We start from the raw sequence: 19,880 nt of genomic DNA, 5'->3' as shown, positions 1-19,880 counted from the left end.
CCGCTTGACCCGAGAGCTCCTCGCAGCAGCACTCTGAACACAGCTATTTAACGGGTTCCTACCCTGCTTTATTATGGGAAAACTCAATAAAGACAAGTCCAAAGAGACCCAGATGACGCCTAAACAAGCTAGAGGCCAATCCGACCTGGACAAGTACTTAAAAAAGAAGTTGCCTTCGCCGGCTGCAAGGTCCAAGATGGCGCAGGATGCCACCGCCGCTATGACTTATACAGAAGACTCCGATGATGAGGGTTCCTGCGCAATGTCTGAGTCACACAGTGAACGAGGCTCGATACCCATCACTAGAGCCTTCCTCAAGGAGTCCCTAGCCCTCGCTTTTGAACCAGTTCTAAAAGAACTTTCCGCTATTAAAACAGAGATTAAACAAACGGGGCATAGAGTGGCAGCCTTAGAAGACTCTCAGATCTCCCTAACAAAGCACAGTCGAGAGCTGCAATACAAAGTGGAAGAAATCCGCGATCAAATGAACACAGCTTACCTGCATCTGGAAGATCAGGAGAACAGGAGTCGAAGAAAGAATGTCCGCATCAGAGGTGTACCTGAAAGTGTACAGAGAGACGACATCTTAGCTACGGTCAGTCAAATTTTCTCCTCCTTGCTTGGCCAAGAAAGAGCAGAAAAAGTAGTCATAGAGAGAGCCCACAGGGCCCATAGGCCCAAACCGTCGCCAGACGCACCGCCACGCGATATTATTTGTGGCTTGCTTAGCTTTGTTGATATGGCCGCCATTTTAACTGCCGCCAGACATAGAGGCGAAATACTGCTTGAAGGCTCTAAAATACAACTGTATCAAGATCTTGCAGCAAGCACCTTAGCAAAGAGGAGACAACTCAAGCCGTTGACAGATCTCCTTAGAGAGAGGACACCCTCTACGCTGGCTCTTTCCATTTGGCCTCAGCGCTACTGTAAATGGGAAACAGATCACCGTTCGAAACTCAGAAGACCTCACTAAGATGTGGGACGCTCTGCAGATAGAACCCCTAGATATCCCCTCCTGGTTACCTATGTCAGGCGATTTGAAGATGCCATCACTGCCTGCAACGGATGACTGGAGAGTCGCTAAGAAATTCAAATCACCGCAAGCGAAGAAACGACAGGCGGAATTCCAGGACACTTGAATATGCTCTAACATCTTATCTTACTTCTTACCCTCCTTATGGAGGCTCATAGCCAATAACCTGGTATCGGCCCTAGCCCCAATTACAGTATAGTGGTTTTTTGTATATCGACCATGTTTAATGTTGTAACTGTAGCGGATTGTATTTAGCCTGTCCTGTTTAATTCCTGTAAAATGGCATTCGGTTAATTGTATTGCTATGTATTGTAAACTGCAATGTTTACTATGTTAAATGCATTGCTTTTCTGTCCCTCCGCCATCTCCCATTAGCCCTTGCTATTGTCTGGCCCTACCCTTCCTTGTACCATAATCTTCTATGTGCCCTATTGTATGTAAATGGGGATGTTGGGGAGTTTAAAGTAGGTGTGCTGTGTCAAAATAAAGTTAGTTCTGCTCCTGATGCTGTGTGTCGTCCAGTCATTGGGATTGCTGTTGAGATATTATTGGATTACTTTGCCTGCTGGAATTACTACTCTATGGATTTATAAGACTTGTTCCTGAGCCTCACTGGGATCTTAAGTGGAGATTCGCTGTGGAATATCAGCTCTCCGCTACATTGGTTGGCAGCGCTGGGATCCAGACTCACAGAGGAACAAGGATTAATGGAGATTGATTACTCCACTTTAAAACGATCCACACTTAAAGATCTTCTGGAAGCAAGAGGTATTTCAGCCAGCAACAAAACAAAGGCAACACTTATCTCTGAAATAATGGCAGAAATCCAAACAGAGGATGATTCGGTCACTGCACAGAGGGACGAGACAGACGGAACAGAGCAAGCAGAGTTCCAAAGGCAGCTCCAATTCAGATTGTCATTTTATGGGGAGAACCCACCAGTGGAAATTATCTCCAAGACAATGACAGAGGTTCAAGAATTTATAACGCAGCAAAGGAGACCACAAACACCAAGCCCAGCAGTGTTTATGGTGCAAGAGGGTAAGCCAAAAATTCCATACCAGGCATTTAAAATGTATGTAGAAGCGGAGGAAGATATAGATGCATTCCTCCAAGACTTTGAAAGACTATGCACGTTACATAAAATACATATGGAAGATTGGGTACCCATCTTAGCAGGACGGTTAACTGGGAGGGCAGCTGAAGCCTACCGTACGATACCAGATACAGAAATTAGGAATTACAGCCGTGTCAAAGAGGTTATCCTGGCCCGATATGCTATGACACCAAAGGCATACCGGAGACGGTTCAGGGAATTGAAAAAAGCAGAAAAAGACTCTCATGCAGAATGGGCTTGCTGTTTACAAAGGGCAGCCCTCGGATGGGTACAGGCGAACCAGGCACGGTCCATGGAGGACCTATTACAAATGCTGCTACTAGAACAGTTCTATGATGGGATACCCGCAGACCTGCAGGAATGGGTGAAAGACCGTAACCACACGTCTATCACAGAAGCAGCTAAAAAGGCCGATGACTATATGGATGCCCGCAGGCAGCACAAGCTTGTGGGTGTTAAACCAGCTGTGCGACCTCTAGGGGGAAACCAATTTTCAGCTAGCACCAACACACCACTGAGACCGCTACCCCCACCAGCTCAACCGAGGTTTCGCCCACCCTCCTCTGTGCAATGCCACCAGTGCCAGAGGTGGGGACACTACAAGCGGGAATACCCGCAGCTTAGAGATTGATCCACCTGGATCCGACCAGGACCACCACCACCGAGAGCAGCAGCACACCACTATAAGGAGGAGACACCCACCGCTTATGGCTCTGCAGTTCCAGTCACCACTATAGAACAGTGGGAAGTTCTCCACGAAGCCAACCCACTACAAGCACAGGCGGATAATCGGCAGCACCACAGGCAAACAGTATACCTGGAGGGGAAACCTATGCAGGGACTCAGAGATTCGGGAGCAACCATAACCTTGGTCCAAAGCCACTTGGTCGCGGACAAAGCTAAAACCAATAAGACTGTGGCTGTCAGGGTTGCTGGGGGAGCCGTATATCGGCTGAATATAGCAAGGGTTCATTTGCATTGGGGTGCGGGGTCAGGGACTGTGGAGGTGGGGTTGATGCCCCAATTACCCGCAGAGGTGATACTGGGAAATGACCTGGGAAAGCTCACATCTGCGTTTGAGCCGCAAACCACAACCACTGAGGAAGCACATCCAGTGGTCACCAGGCAACAGGCCCGCACCCAGGACTACAACACACTGCCGGAGGTCCAGGTAAGACAGCCTTTCCCTTCCCTAGACTGTGTCCCTTGGGCCCCTCCTGATGAATTTGCGGCAGAGGTGATCACTGACCCTACTCTACAGGTATATAGAGACAAAGTCACCTCTGACCAACCGGGGGCGGAGGGGGTAAGATTTGTATGGGATAGGCAGCTATTATACAGGGAGTCAGACAAGCAGGTAGCTGGGTCAGACCCGATCATTATGAGACAGCTAGTTGTACCACAGAGGTACCGAGCCGAACTGCTCCGGATAGCGCACGATATTCCGTTATCCGGACATTTGGGGGTCAGTCTTACTAGATATCGGCTGACCCAAAGTTTCTTTTGGCCAGGAATTAGCCAGGAAGTACGCAAATATTGCAGCACCTGCGATATGTGCCAGAGGGTAGGGAAGAGGGGGGACCGGCGGAAAGCAAAGTTACACCCGCTACCTATAATCGAGGAACCGTTCCATAGAATAGCCGTAGATATAGTAGGTCCCCTCCGGAAACCTAGCCCCTCTGGCAAGAGGTATATTTTGACGGTGGATTACGCCACTCGCTACCCAGAGGCCGTAGCCTTGACAAACATCCACGCAGAAACCGTGGCAGAGGCCCTGATGCAGATTTTCTCCCGGATGGGGTTACCCAGGGAGATCATCTCGGATCAGGGTACTCGATTCACTGCAGAGGTCACCCAGCACCTCTGGAAATTTTGCAAAATCAGACCTATAATCAGTGCCGCCTACCATCCTCAGACCAATGGGCTCTGCGAGCGATTCAATGGCACCTTAAAACAAATGCTCCGAACCTTTGCTGAGACCCACCGAGACTGGGAACGATTCCTGCCTCCCCTCCTTTTTGCTTACCGGGAGGTGCCGCAGGAATCCACAGGATTCTCCCCATTCGAATTGTTGTTCGGGAGGAGAGTAAGGGGACCGCTGGACTTAATTAGGGAGCATTGGGAGGGAGACAGGAGCGCAGACGGCACCCCCATTGTACCATATGTGTTGGCGCTCCGAGATCGCTTGGAAGCTCTAACCAAGACGGTAAAGGAAAACCTCCAGGCGGCTCAGACGCGCCAGCGCACATGGTACGATCGGGGCGCCAGGGACCGTAGCTTCCAGGTTGGGCAGAAAGTTTTAATTTTGAAACCTGTCCGACATGATAAGTTACAGGCCGCCTGGCAAGGCCCTTATAAAGTGGTGGAACAGAGATGTGACACCACTTATATAATTGACCCCTGCGCAGGGACCGGAGGGCGACGCATGCTCCATGTGAACATGATGAAGCCCTACCAGGAACGCTCAGAGGAGGTGACCGCTATTTGTGCACCCAGCTCTGAAGAGTTTGACAGTCTTCCCCTGCCGGATCTACTGGGGGAAGGTCAGCTGTCTGGGGATTTAGGAGAAGTTGTACTGGGGGACCGGCTGAGCCCACAGGAACGTACCGAGGTACAACAGCTGCTAAGAGAGAAGCAGGAGACTTTTTCCAATGTGCCTGGGTACACTCCTCTGGCCACTCACAGAGAAGAAACCCCAGGGCAACTACCCATGCGCCAGACCCCGTACCGCATCCCTGAAGCGGTGCGAGAGAATATGCGTAAGGAGATCGACGAGATGCTCCAGCTGGGGGTGATTGAGCCCTCAGACAGCCCCTGGGCATCTCCGGTAGTCCTCGTACCGAAGCGGGACGGTACGACCCGCTTCTGCGTAGACTACCGGAGGTTGAATGAAAAGACTGTATCAGACGCTTATCCGATGCCCAGGATAGATGAACTGCTAGACCGGATGGCCAGAGGCCAATACCTCACTACTATTGATCTGTGTAAGGGGTACTGGCAGATACCCCTGGCTCCGGACGCCATCCCTAAGTCAGCCTTTGTCACCCCATTCGGCCTATACCACTTTAAGGTTATGCCATTTGGGATGAAAAACGCTCCGGCTACGTTCCAGCGGATGGTGGACCAACTTCTAGATGGGTTCCAGGACTACACCTGTGCCTACCTCGATGATATTTCAATTTTTAGCAATACCTGGCAGGAGCACTTGACCCATATACTGTAGGAGCGGTTCTAGACAGGATTAGGGAGGCCGGTTTGACGTTGAAACCGGCCAAATGCAGTATAGGAATGGCCGAGGTACAGTACCTGGGCCATCGAGTGGGAAACAGAAGCCAGAACCAGCCAAAGTAGAGGCTGTAGCCCAATGGCCTACCCCTAGGACTAAGACTCAGGTGTTGGCATTTCTAGGGACAGCAGGATATTACAGAAAGTTTGTCCCCAATTATAGCGCCCTGGCCAAACCCCTTACTGACCTGACCCGTAAGAATCTTCCCCGCCAAGTAACCTGGACCCCGGAGTGTGAGCAGGCCTTCCAACATCTGAAAAATGCACTTATTAATGGCCCTGTCTTGGCAGCTCCCAATCCAACTAAATGTTTTCTTGTTCACATAGACGCTTCTATGTTTGGATTGGGGGCAGTGCTGAGCCAAGTTGGGGCCGATGGCGGAGAAAATCCCGTGGCTAACATCAGTCGCAAACTATTACCCAGAGAAGTAAGCTACGCCGCCCTCGAGAAAGAATGCCTGGCTGTGGTGTGGGCCCTAAAGAAGTTACAGCCGTATTTATATGGACAGGCTTTTTCCCTGCTCACGGATCACAACCCGTTAGTATGGCTTAACCGGGTGGCTGGGGACAATGCCAGGCTGCTGCGCTGGAGTTTGGCGCTGCAGCCTTTTGACTTTAATATTCAGTACCGCCCGGGCAAACAAAATGGAAACGCTGACGGGTTGTCGAGACAAACTGATTTGGAGAAATGATCCGTGAGTAGGGATGAGCGAACCCGAACTGTATAGTCCGGGTTCGTACCGAATTTTGGGGTGTCTGTGACACGGACCCGAACCCAAACATTTTCGTAAAAGTCCGGGTTCGGGGTTCGGCGCTTTCTTGGCGCTTTTTGAAAGGCTGCAAAGCAGCCAATCAACAAGCGTCATACTACTTGCCCCAAGAGGCCATCACAGCCTTGCCTACTATTGGCATGGCTGTGATTGGCCAGTGCAGCATGTGACCCAGCCTCTATATAAGCTTGGGTCACGTAGCGCTGCACGTCACTCTGCTGATACAAGCGTAGGGAGAGGTTGCTGCTGCGACGTTAGGGCGAGATTAGGCAGATTAACTCCTCCAAAAGACTTAATTCAGTGATCGATCTCCAGCTGTGGATCATTGAAGTGCTGATATTGAATTGCTCACTTTTTTTAGGCTGCCCAGAGCGTTTTTATATCACTTTTTTCTGGGGTGATCTGCGGCCATTTTGTGGCTTGTGGTGCGCCAGCACAAGCTACCACCAAGTGCATTTAACCATCAATAGTGTGGTTATTTTTTGCTATATCCTACATCAGGTGCAGGCTGAGCCTGTGTCACCCAAGTGCATTTAACCATCAATAGTGTGGTTATTTTTTGGCCATATACTACATCAGGTGCAGGCTGAGCCTGTGTGACCCAAGTGCATTTAACCATCAATAGTGTGGTTATTTTTTGCTATATCCTACATCAGGGTCAAGCTTTCATCAAGTGCATTTAACCATCAATAGTGTGGTTATTTTTTGGCCATATACTACATTAGGTGCCGGCTGAGCCTGTGTCACCCAAGTGCATTTAACCATCAATACTGTGTTTTTTTTTTGGCCATATACTACATCAGGGGCAAGTTGAGCATGTCACCCAGCGCCTAAAAAATAGGCCTGACATTTCTATTCCTCCAAATCAGTACAGTTTTAGCTGGTCAAGTTATATTTAGTGACCGTAAAAGCACAGTTTTTGTTTGGGTTGAAAAACTATTCCCAAATTTGCCATTCTCAAAATTAGTAGTTTCTGCTATATCAGGCCTACTTTAAATCTATCCCAAAAAGGATATCTTAGATTGAAGGTGCTGATAGTGTCATTCTGAAAAACTTAACACACACGCTACAGTGCAGATACAAGTCTAATTCTGTGATTAAAGGTATATCTGTCACACAGCGCGTAAAAAATAGGCCTCACATTTATATTCAACCAAATCTGTACTGTTTTAGCTGGTCAAATTATTTGTAGTGACCGTAAAAGCACAGTTTTTGTTCTGGGTTGAAAAACTATTCCCAAATTTGCCATTCTCAAAATTAGTAGTTTCTGCTATATCAGGCCAACTTTAAATCTATCCCAGAAAGGATATCTTAGATTCAAGGTGCTGATAGTGTCATTCTGAAAAACTTAACACACACGCTACAGTGCAGATACAAGTCTAATTCTGTGATTAAAGGTATATCTGTCACACAGCGCGTAAAAAATAGGCCTCACATTTATATTCAACCAAATCTGTCATTACTTGTGTGCCTGTATTAGTGTAATATGGTACCTAAATAGATAGCCAGACAGTGTTAGGTGTCTGTAAAAAAAAGGCCTGAATTTTAATTCAATACATTGGCCCGAATAATATTTTTCTTATTGTGGTGAACGGTAACAATGAGGAAAACAACTAGTAAGGGACGCGGACATGGTCGTGGTTGTGTTAGTTGACCCTCTGGTGCTGGGAGAGGACGTGGCCGTTCTGCCACAGCCACACGTCCTAGTGTACCAACTACCTCAGGTCCCAGTAGCCGCCAGAATTTACAGGGATATTTGGTGGGGCTGTCATGGTCTTACCTGCTTGCTGCTCTCCTTCGTTTGACATGTGCTGGCGGCCATCTTGGTTTCTGGGTTTCTTGTAGCCTTCCACCCTGCGGCTCCTCCTTCCCCTGGGAGGAGCTGGATGCCTAGCTCATATATATAGGAGGTCTGTGGCTTCAGTTCCTTGCTTGGTCCTTTTGTGTTCACATGCTTCTAAGACTGCTGCTGCTTCTGGTTCCTGATCCTGGCTTCGTCTGACTACCCTGCTGGTTCCTGATCCTGGCTTCGTCTGACTACCCTGCTGGTTCCTGATCCTGGCTTCGTCTGACTACCCTGCTGGTTCCTGATCCTGGCTTCGTCTGACTACCCTTCTGGTTCGTGACCTCTGGCTTCGCAAAGACTCTGCTCGGTTTCACCATCCGTTTGGACTTTTGCTTTACAGCTTTATTTTCAATAAAGCCTTCTTATTTTCACTTTTCTCTTGTTGTACGTCTGGTTCATGGTTCCGTGACATTAGGACCAAGCCATGAATTCTGACGGTACAGGGCCATCCTCGCTACCCACGCTGGTTGCCAGACTTGATCAGCAGGATCACCAGTTGGGTCGGTTCGCTGTGGCGTTGCAAACCCTGCTTGAACGCACGGCTCATTTCGCTCCCGTTGCCGATGGGTCGGTTGTCGCTCCTGGGCTCGCTCCTACTGCCGCTCCGGTTGTTGCGCCAGAGTCTACCCCGACACCTGTTGTTGCGCCTGCGGTGTTTCGGGGTATGACCGGTTCTGCCCCTCTTCCACAGCGCTTTGGGGGAGAGCCAACTCAGTGCCGAGGTTTCCTTAACCAGGTGGGCATTTATTTCGAGTTGCTGCCACATGCCTTTCCTACTGAGAGATCAAAGGTGGGCTTCTTGATCTCGCTGCTCTCGGACAAGGCCTTGGCCTGGGCCAGCCCTTTATGGGAGAACAACAATCCGGTGGTTGCCGAGTTTTCCGGTTTTGTTGCTTCTCTTCGGAAGGTATTCGATGTGCCGGCTCGTGCTGCCTCTGCTGCGAAGCTCCTTATGTCCATCAGACAGGGTTCACGATCCGTAGCTGAATACGCCATTGAGTTTCGTACCCTGGCAGCAGAGGTGGGCTGGAATAATGAGGCTCTGGTCGCTGCTTTCTCTCATGGTCTCTCGGATGCCTTGAAGGATGAGGTTGCAGCTAAGGACCTACCAGTTGAGCTCGAGTCTCTTATTTCTTTCCTGATTTTGATTGACACCAGACTCAGGGAGAGACCTTCCTTTAAGGAGAACCTGCGGAGGTCTTCTAACAGATTGGTGCCTACGTTTGCTGTCCCACCCGTGCCTCCCTCTCCTCCCACGCCTCCTGGGGATGACTTGTCTGGGGGTGAACCCATGCAGCTGGGGTTTGCTCGCCTGTCCGAGGGGGAGAGGGCACTCCGGAGACGCGAGGGCCGATGCATGTACTGTGGTCTCGGTGGGCATTTTCGGTTGGCATGTCCGAACCGTCCGGGAAACGCTCATACCCTGAGATCCTGTCGGGGGCAGATCTTGGGTGGAGTCTCCTCGTCCCCGGTTTCCCGTGTTGACAAACCACTGATCACTGTTGTCCTCTCCTGGGTCGGGGGCTCGGTGACGACCCAGGCGTTGGTGGACTCTGGTGCTGGTGGTTTGTTCATTGATAGTGTGTTCGCTGCCGCCAATTCCATTCCTCTGCAGGCTCGAGGTTCCCCACTGGCTCTTGAGGCGATAGACGGCAGACCCCTTCTGCCGCCACACGTGACTCATGAGACCCTTCCAGTGGGGATAGCCATTGGTGCCGTTCACAGAGAGTCGGTCTGCCTCCAGGTTATTTCGTCTCCACACTACTCGGTGGTCTTGGGGTACCCCTGGCTCCAGAAGCATAATCCGACTTTCGATTGGAGATCGGTCGAGATCCTCTCGTGGTCACCGCAGTGTGGGGCTAGTTGCATCCATGGGTCTGTCAAGTTGCTGTGTACTTCCTCGGACTCTCTGTTGCCTCCTGAATACGAGGAGTACCGGGATGTATTCGATAAGGTGCGCGCGGTTGCCCTACCTCCGCACCGCCCATACGATTGTGCCATAGAGTTACAATCTGGTGCCGTTCCTCCTCGTGGCAAAGTCTATCCACTGTCGGTAGCGGAGAATGAGGCCATGGAGGAGTACGTGAGGGAGGCGCTTTCACGCGGACACATTCGCAAATCTTCGTCCCCGGCAGGGGCTGGATTTTTCTTTGTGAAAAAGAAGGGCGGTGAGTTGAGGCCTTGCATCGATTACAGGGGTCTCAATCGCATCACGATCAAGAACGCTTACCCGATACCCTTGATTTCCGAGCTGTTCGATCACCTTAAAGGGGCCACGGTCTTTACCAAACTCGACCTGAGGGCGGCATATAACCTGGTAAGGATCAAGGCGGGCGATGAGTGGAAGACCGCGTTTAACACCAGGACCGGTCATTACGAATCCTTGGTTATGCCCTTTGGGTTGTGCAATGCGCCCGCAGTCTTTCAGGAATTCATCAACGATGTTTTCCGTGACCTGTTGCAGCAGTGTGTGGTAGTCTATTTGGATGACATCTTGGTATATTCTGAATCCATGGAGGCCCACATTCTGGATGTCAGACGAGTGTTGCAACGGTTACGAGAGAACAAGCTGTTCGGTAAGCTTGAGAAATGCGAATTTCACCGATCCCAGGTAACCTTCTTAGGTTACATCATTTCCGCTGAGGGGTTCTCCATGGATCCTGAGAGGTTTCGGCTGTCTTACAGTGGCCCCAGCCCAGTGGTCTTCGTTCCCTGCAGCGCTTTTTGGGCTTCGCCAATTATTATCGGAAGTTCATCAGGGACTTTTCCATGCTGGCCAAGCCTCTCACGGATCTGACCAGGAAGGGCAGTAATTCCCAGGTCTGGCCGCTCGAGGCCATCCGAGCTTTTGAGGCCCTAAAGTCCGCCTTTGTGTCGGCTCCGATTCTGTCGCATCCCAACCCTGGGTTGCCCTTTGTCCTTGAGGTGGACGCGTCTGAGACGGGAGTAGGCGCCCTTCTGTCTCAGCGTAGAACACCAGAGGGTCCTCTGCTTCCTTGTGGGTTTTACTCCCGGAAACTGTCTTCCGCGGAGTGCAACTATCAGATTGGTGACAGGGAGTTATTGGCTATCGTGCAGGCCCTTAAAGAATGGAGGCACTTGCTCGAGGGTTCGGTGGTTCCGGTTCTCATCCTGACGGACCACAAGAATCTGACCTACCTTTCTGAGGCCAAGAGATTGACACCACGTCAGGCCAGATGGGCTCTGTTCTTGTCACGTTTTAATTACGTGGTCTCCTACCTACCCGGTTCCAAGAACATCAGGGCGGATGCCTTATCACGGCAGTACTCCGAGCTGTCCAGGGAGGAGTCGATTCCGACTTCGGTCATACCTCCGAATCAGATCCTGGCCGCCATTCGCACCAGCCTGACCTCTCCCCTGGGTGAGCAGATTTTGGCGGCTCAATCTGGTGCTCCCTCTGGGAGACCCAACGGCAGATGTTTTGTGCCTGAGGAGTTGCGCACTCGGTTGTTGCGAACCTACCATAACTCCAAGACCGCGGGGCATCCTGGAAAGAATCAGCTGTCCTGGGCTGTTTCACGTCTGTTCTGGTGGCCTTCCCTACGTTCCGACATCGCCGGCATGCTCCGTTTGTGCCCAGAGTAAGTCCCCTCGGCACCTTCCGTTGGGCCTTCTGCAACCCATAGCCACCGGGGAGCGCCCATGGTCACACCTGGGGATGGATTTCATTGTGGACCTCCCTGCATCCCGAGGCCATACGGTCATTCTCATGATTGTGGATCGGTTTTCCAAAATGTGCCACTGTGTTCCTCTCAAGAAGTTACCCTCTGCACAAGAGTTGGCCACGATTTTTGCCAGGGAGGTCTTCCGGTTGCACGGTTTGCCTAAGGAGATTGTGTCGGATCGGGGGAGTCAGTTTGTGTCCAGGTTCTGGCGCGCCTTTTGCTCCCAGTTGGGGATTCATCTCTCCTTCTCCTCGGCCTACCACCCTCAGTCCAATGGGGCCGCAGAACGATCCAATCAGGCCTTTGAGCAATTCCTTCGTTGCTATGTCTCCGATCACCAAGACAATTGGGTTGACCTCCTGCCTTGGGCTGAGTTTGCCAGGAACACGGCGGTGAACTCTTCCTCTGGGACGTCTCCCTTCATGGCCAATTATGGGTTCCAACCTGCCGTGTTACCGGAGGTATTCTCTCCCCAGGATATTCCGGCTGTGGAGGATCACCTTTCCGTCCTACGTGCTTCTTGGGTACAGATCCAGAAGTCCCTTGAGGTCTCTGCGCAGCGCCAGAGACTCCAGGCTGATCGCAGACGAGCGCCTGCTCCTTCCTACCAGGTCGGAGACCGTGTATGGTTGTCCACCCGCAACCTCAACCTTCGAGTGCCCACTCCCAAGCTGGTGCCTCGCTTTGTTGGTCCCTTCCGAGTGCTTCGCAGGGTAAACCCGGTAGCCTATGCCCTTGCGCTTCCTCCTGGCATGCGGATCTCCAACGTGTTTCATGTCTCCCTGTTGAAGCCACTGGTGTGTAATCGTTTCACTTCCTCGGTTCCTCGGCCTCGTCCGGTCCAAGTGGGCAATCGTGAGGAATATGAGGTGAGCAATATCCTGGACTCACGCCTGGTCCGCGGTCGGTTGCAGTTTTTGGTCCATTGGCGTGGTTATGGTCCAGAGGAGCGTTCCTGGGTTCCCTCCGCAGATGTCCATGCTCCTGCCTTGCTCCGAGCCTTCCACGCACGCTTCCCTCAGAAACCGTTTTGTGCTCCGCGGAGGAGGGGCCCTTGAGGGGGAGGTACTGTCATGGTCTTACCTGCTTGCTGCTCTCCTTCGTTTGACATGTGCTGGCGGCCATCTTGGTTTCTGGGTTTCTTGTAGCCTTCCACCCTGCGGCTCCTCCTTCCCCTGGGAGGAGCTGGATGCCTAGCTCATATATATAGGAGGTCTGTGGCTTCAGTTCCTTGCTTGGTCCTCTTGTGTTCACATGCTTCTAAGACTGCTTCTGATCCTGGCTTCGTCTGACTACCCTGCTGGTTCCTGATCCTGGCTTCGTCTGACTACCCTGCTGGTTCCTGATCCTGGCTTCGTCTGACTACCCTGCTGGTTCCTGATCCTGGCTTCGTCTGACTACCCTTCTGGTTCCTGACCTCTGGCTTCGCAAAGACTCTGCTCGGTTTCACCATCCGTTTGGACTTTTGCTTTACAGCTTTATTTTCAATAAAGCCTTCTTATTTTCACTTTTCTCTTGTTGTACGTCTGGTTCATGGTTCCGTGACAGGGGCCCAATGCCGTTCTAAGGATGGTAAGGCCTGAGCAGGTACAGGCATTAGTCAATTGTGTGGCCGACAGTGCATCCAGCACGTTCACATTATCTCCCACAAAGTCTTCTGCAGAAAGCGCACAGATGGCGCATGAAAACCAAGCCCATCAGTCTGTCACATCACCCCCATGCATATCAGGGAAACTGTCTGAGCCTCAAGTTATGCAGCAGTCTCTTATGCTGTTTGAAGACTCTGCTGCCAGGGTTTCCCAAGGGCATCCACCTAGCCCTTCCCCAGGGGTGGAAGAGATAGAATGCACTAACGCACAACCACTTATGTTTCCTGATGATGAGGACATGGGAATACCACCTCAGCACGTCTCTGATGATGACGAAACACAGGTGCCAACTGCTGCGTCTTTCTGCAGTGTGCAGACTGAACAGGAGGTCAGGGATCAAGACTGGGTGGAAGACGATGCAGGGGACGATGAGGTCCTAGATAGTGATGAGCGGCAGGTGCCATATTCGATTTCGATGAAATTCGCGAATATTCGTTTAATATTCGTCGAAATCGAATATTCGTCATTATTCTTGTTATCGCGATTAATATGCGATTTAAATAATCGCGTATTGCGATTTTAACTTAAAGGCTACTCTCCTATTGAAATAGCAATGCGATTAATTCAAGTTATAATAATCGAATTTCGATTTTAACTTAGCACTGCTATATTCCATATTTGTTAATTCTAGCTTAATACGGAATATAGCAGTGCTAAGTTAAAATCGAAATTCGATTATTATAACTTGAATTATTATTATTATTTTTTTTATTGTTATATTTTTTACTTTCCCACTTCCCTAAAGTTGTTCTTACCTGTCCTTTGGATTCCTGGCTTCCTGGCTGCTCCAGTCAGTGCCCGTTGCCGCTTCTGCCGACTTCCGCGCTCATGGAGCGTCCCCATCACCATGGGAACGTCTCCATATACTAGAATGTACTGTCGGATTTGAGAATTACGTGAAAAATCGCAATTCGATTATTTCAAGTTATAAAATTCGAATTTCGATTTTAACTTAGCACTGCTATATTTATTTCTAGCCTAATATGGAATATAGCAGTGCTAAGTTAAAATCGAAATTCGATTATTATAACTTGAATTAATCGAATTGCGATTTCAACTTGGACCTGATTTACTATGGTTGGCTTGGTAGAATTAGCGAATATGACGAATGTATTCGTCATATTCCACAAAACGAATATAACGAATGTATTCGTCATATTCCACAAAACAAAGATAACGAGGTATTCTGCATCTTCGTTTTAGCTACCTATTCGTCAACTTCGCTAATTCTAGCAATCATATAGGAAAGTTTACTATAGAGACAGCTAAGTTTAATTCGCTATGCGATTATATGACTGCTTTTAAAAAAAAAAAAAAATAGAAAAATTATAATACCTGATAATTATTATAATTATTCTATTTATAAAAAAAAAGCAAAGTAATATAATCGCATAGCGAATTAAACTTAGCTGTCTTTATAGTAAACTTTCCTATATGATTGCTAGAATTAGCGAAGTTGATGAATAGGTAGCTAAAACGAAGATGCAGAATACTTCGTTATCTTCGTTTTGTGGAATATGACGAATACATTCGTTATATTCGTTTTGTGGAATATGACGAATACATTCGTCATATTCGCTAATTCTACCAAGCCAACCATAGTAAACCAGGTCCAAGTTGAAATCGCAATTCGATTAATTCAAGTTATAATAATCAAATTTCGATTTTAACTTAGCACTTCTATATTCCATATTAGGCTAGAATTAAATATAGCAGTGCTAAGTTAAAATCAAAATTCGAATTTTATAACTTGAAATAATCTAATTGCGATTTTTCACTTAATTCTCAAATCCGACAGTACATTCTAGTATATGGAGACGTTCCCATGGTGATGGGGACGCTCCATGAGCACAGAAGTCGGCAGAAGCGGCAATGGGCACTGACTGGAGCAGCCAGGAAGCCAGGAATCCAAAGGACAGGTAAGAACAACTTTAGGGAAGTGGGAAAGAAAAAAATATAACAATAAAAAAAAAAAAAAAAAAAAAGAATATTCGAAATATCGGATTTATATCACTATATTCGAAATATTCGCGAATTAGCAAAGTGCCGATATTCGCGAAAAAAATTCGATATTCGAATATTCGCGCTCAACACTAGTCCTAGACCCCACATGGAATGAAGGTCGTGCCATTGACTTTCAAAGTTCGGAGGAAGAGGCAGTGGTGAGACCGAGCCAACAGCGTAGCAAAAGACAAAGATGGAGCAGTGGGCAAAATCAGAACACCCGCCGCCAAGAGACTCCACCTGCTACTGACCGCCGCCATCTGGGACCGAGCACCCCAAAGGCAGCTTCAAGGAGTTCCCTGGCATGGCACTTCTTTAAACAATGTGCTGACGACAAGACCCGAGTGGTTTGCACGCTGTGCCATCAGAGCCTGAAGCGATGCATTAACGTTCTGAACCTTAGCACAACCTGCATGACCAGGCACCAGCATGCAAAGCATGAACTGCAGTGGAGTAAACACCTTAAAAACAAAGGAGTCACTCAGGCTCCCCCTGCTACCTCTTCTGCTGCTGCCGCCTCGGCCTCTTCTGCTGCTGCCGCCGCCTCGGCCTCTGGAGGAACGTTGGCACCTGCCGCCCAGCAAACATGGGATGTACCATCAACACCACCACCTGCGTCACCAAGCATCTCAACCATGTCACACGGCAGCGTTCAGCTCTCCATCTCACAAACATTTGAGAGAAAGCGTAAATTCCCACCTAGCCACCCTCGATCCCTGGCCCTGAATGCCAGCATTTCTAAACTACTGGCCTATGAAATGCTGTCATTTAGGCTGGTGGACACAGACAGCTTCAAACAGCTCATGTCGCTTGCTGTCCCACAGTATGTTGTTCCCAGCCGGCACTACTTCTCCAAGAGAGCCGTGCCTTCCCTGCACAACCAAGTGTCCGATAAAATCAAGTGTGCACTGCGCAACGCCATCTGTGGCAAGGTCCACCTAACCACAGATACGTGGACCAGTAAGCACGGCCAGGGACGCTATATCTCCCTAACTGCACACTGGGTAAATGTAGTGGCGGCTGGGCCCCAGGCGGAGAGCTGTTTGGCGCACGTCCTTCCGCCGCCAAGGATCGCAGGGCAACATTCTTTGCCTCCTGTCTCCTCCTCCTCCTACTCAGCTTCCTCCTTCTCTTCTTCCACCTGCTCATCCAGTCAGCCACACACCTTCACCACCAACTTCAGCACAGCCCGGGGTAAACGTCAGCAGGCCGTTCTGAAACTCATATGTTTGGGGGACAGGCCCCACACCGCACAGGAGTTGTGGCGGGGTATAGAACAACAGACCGACGAGTGGTTGCTGCCGGTGAGCCTCAAGCCCGGCCTGGTGGTGTGCGATAATGGGCGAAATCTCGTTGCAGCTCTGGGACTAGCCGGTTTGACGCACATCCCTTGCCTGGTGCATGTGCTGAATTTGGTGGTGCAGAAGTTCATTCGCAACTACCCCGACATGTCAGAGCTGCTGCATAAAGTGCGGGCTGTCTGGTCGCGCTTCCGGCGTTCACACCCTGCTGCTGCACGCCTGTCTGCGCTACAGCGTAACTTCGGCCTTCCCGCTCACCGCCTCATATGCGATGTGCCTACCAGGTGGAACTCCACCTTGCACATGCTGGACAGACTGTGCGAGCAGCAGCAGGCCATAGTGTAGTTTCAGCTGCAGCACGCACGGGTCAGTCGCACTGCGGAACAGCACCACTTCACCACCAATGACTGGGCCTCCATGCGAGACCTGTGTGCCCTGTTGCGCTGTTCAGAGTACTCCACCAACATGGCCAGTGGCGATGACGCCGTTATGAGCGTTACAATACACTTCTATGTCTCCTTGAGAAAACACTTAGGGCAATGATGGAAGAGGAGGTGGCGCAGGAGGAAGAGGAGGAAGAGGGGTCATTTTTAGCACTTTCAGGCCAGTCTCTTCGAAGTGACTCAGAGGGAGGTTTTTTGCAACAGCAGAGGCCAGGTACAAATGTGGCCAGACAGGGCCGACTACTGGAGGACGAGGAGGACGAGGATGAGGAGAAGGTGGAGGAGGATGAAGATGAAGCATGTTCACAGCGGGGTGGCACCCAAAGCAGCTCGGGCCCATCAATGGTGCGTGGCTGGGGGGAAACACAGGACGATGACGATACGCCTCCCACAGAGGACAGCTTGTCCTTACCTCTGGGCAGCCTGGCACACATGAGCGACTACATGCTGCAGTGCCTGCGCAACGACAGCAAAGTTGCCCACATTTTAACGTGTGCGGACTACTGGGTTGCCACCCTGCTGGATCCCCGGTACAAAGACAATGTGCCCACCTTACTTCCTACACTGGAGCGTGATAGGAAGATGCGCGAGTACAAGTGCACGTTGGTAGACGCGCTACTGAGAGCATTCCCAAATGTCACAGGGGAACCAGTGGAAGCCCAAGGCGAAGGCAGAGGAGAAGCAATAGGTCGCTAACGCAGCTGTGTCACGGCCAGCTCCTCTGAGGGCAGGGTTAGCATGGCAGAGATGTGGAAAAGTTTTGTCACCACGCCACAGCTAACTGCACCACCACCTGATACGGAACGTGTTAGCAGGAGGCAACATTTCACTAACATGGTGGAACAGTACCTGTGCACACCCCTCCACGTACTGACTGATGGTTCGGCCCCATTCAACTTCTGGGTCTCCAAATTGTCCACGTGGCAAGAGCTAGCCTTTTATGCCTTGGAGGTGCTGGCCTGCCCGGCGGCCAGCGTTTTGTCTGAACGTGTATTCAGCACGGCAGGGGGCGTCATTACAGACAAACGCAGCCGCCTGTCTACAGCCAATGTGGACAAGCTGACGTTCATAAAAATGAACCAGGCATGGATCCCACAGGACCTGTCCATCCCTTGTGCAGATTAGACATTAACTACCTCCCCTTAACAATATATTATTGTACTCCAGGGCACTTCCTCATTCAATCCTATTTTTATTTTCATTTTACCATTATATTGCGGGGCAACCCAAAGTTGAATGAACCTCTCCTCTGTCTGGGTGCCGGGGCCTAAATGTGTGAAAGTGGCCTGTTCCAGTGGTGGGTGACGTGAAGCCTGATTCTCTGCTATGACATGAAGACTGATTCTCTGCTGACATGAAGCCTGAATCTCTGTTATGGGACCTCTCTCCTCTGCCTGGGTGCCTGGGCCTAAATATGTGACAGTGCCCTGTTCCAGTGGTGGGTGACGTGAAGCCTGATTCTCTGCTATGACATGAAGACTGATTCTCTGCTGACATGAAGCCTGAATCTCTGTTATGGGACCTCTCTCCTCTGCCTGGGTGCCTGGGCCTAAATATGTGTTAGTGGCCTGTTCCAGTGGTGGGTGACGTGAAGCCTGATTCTCTGCTATGACATGCAGACTGATTCTCTGCTGACATGAAGCCAGATTCTCTGTTACGGGACCTCTCTCTTCTGCCTGGGTGCCTGGGCCTAAATATCTGACAATGGACTGTTCCAGTGTTGGGTGACGTAAAGCCTGATTCTCTGCTATGACATGCAGACTGATTCTCTGCTGACATGAACTTAGATTCTCTGTTACGGGACCTCTCTCCTCTGCCTGGGTGCCGGGGCCTAAATATATGACAATGGACTGTTACAGTGGTGGGTGACGTGAAGCCAGATTCTCTGCTATGGTATGAAGACTGATTCTCTGCTGACGTGAAGCCAGATTCTCTGCTATGGGACCTCTCTCCAATTGATATTGGTTTATTTTTATATATTTTATTTTTATTTTAATTCATTTCCCTATCCACATTTGTTTGCAGGGGATTTACCTACATGTTGCTGCCTTTTGCAGCCCTCTAGCTCTTTCCTGGGCTGTTTTACAGCCTTTTTAGTGCCGAAAAGTTCGGGTCCCCATTGACTTCAATGGGGTTCGGGTTCGGGACGAAGTTCGGGTCGGGTTCGGATCCCGAACCCGAACATTTCCGGGAAGTTCGGCCAAACTTCTCGAACCCGAACATCCAGGTGTTCGCTCAACTCTATCCGTGAGCACCCCGGACATCCCCAAGCCGATCCGTGCTGGATCAGACTGTGTATGCCGGCTTGTGGGCAAGGGGGAGCAGTGTAGCGGATTGTATTTAGCCTGTCCTGTTTAATTCCTGTAAAATATCATTTGGTTAATTGTATTGCTATGTATTGTAAACTGCAATGTTTACTATGTTAAATGCATTGCTTTTCTGTCCCTCCGCCATCTCCCATCAGCCCTTGCTATTGTCTGGCCCTACCCTTCCTTGTACCATAATCTTCTATGTGCCCTATTGTATGTAAATGGAGATGTTGGGGAGTTTAAATTAGGTGTGCTGTGTCAAAATAAAGTTAGTTCTGCTCCTGATGCTGTGTGTCGTCCAGTCATTGGGATTGCTGTTGAGATATTATTGGATTACTTTGCCTGCTGGAATTACTACTCTATGGATTTATAAGACTTGTTCCTGAGCCTCACTGGGATCTTAAGTGGAGATTCGCTGTGGAATATCAGCTCTCCGC

The 19,880-nt window shown here is 49.9% G+C and overlaps 1 protein-coding gene across 5 annotated transcripts in view; it reads right to left on the bottom strand.

The window, feature by feature from the left end:
* LOC121004674 (collectin-43-like) overlaps positions 1 to 14,887 on the bottom strand; it is a 240,240-nt gene extending 225,353 nt beyond the window's left edge. For all 5 annotated transcript variants that reach the window (XM_040436949.1, XM_040436950.1, XM_040436951.1 and 2 more), the window contains exon 1: positions 14,865 to 14,887. The gene's annotated coding sequence lies outside the window, so the exon portion shown is untranslated. The remainder of the gene's footprint in view (positions 1 to 14,864) is intronic.
* Between the last annotated feature and the right edge of the window lie 4,993 nt (positions 14,888 to 19,880).

This window comes from Bufo bufo, chromosome 6 (genome assembly GCF_905171765.1).
Source record: "Bufo bufo chromosome 6, aBufBuf1.1, whole genome shotgun sequence".
Lineage (NCBI taxonomy): Eukaryota > Metazoa > Chordata > Amphibia > Anura > Bufonidae > Bufo > Bufo bufo.
This window is presented reverse-complemented; position numbering and strand designations above follow the sequence as displayed.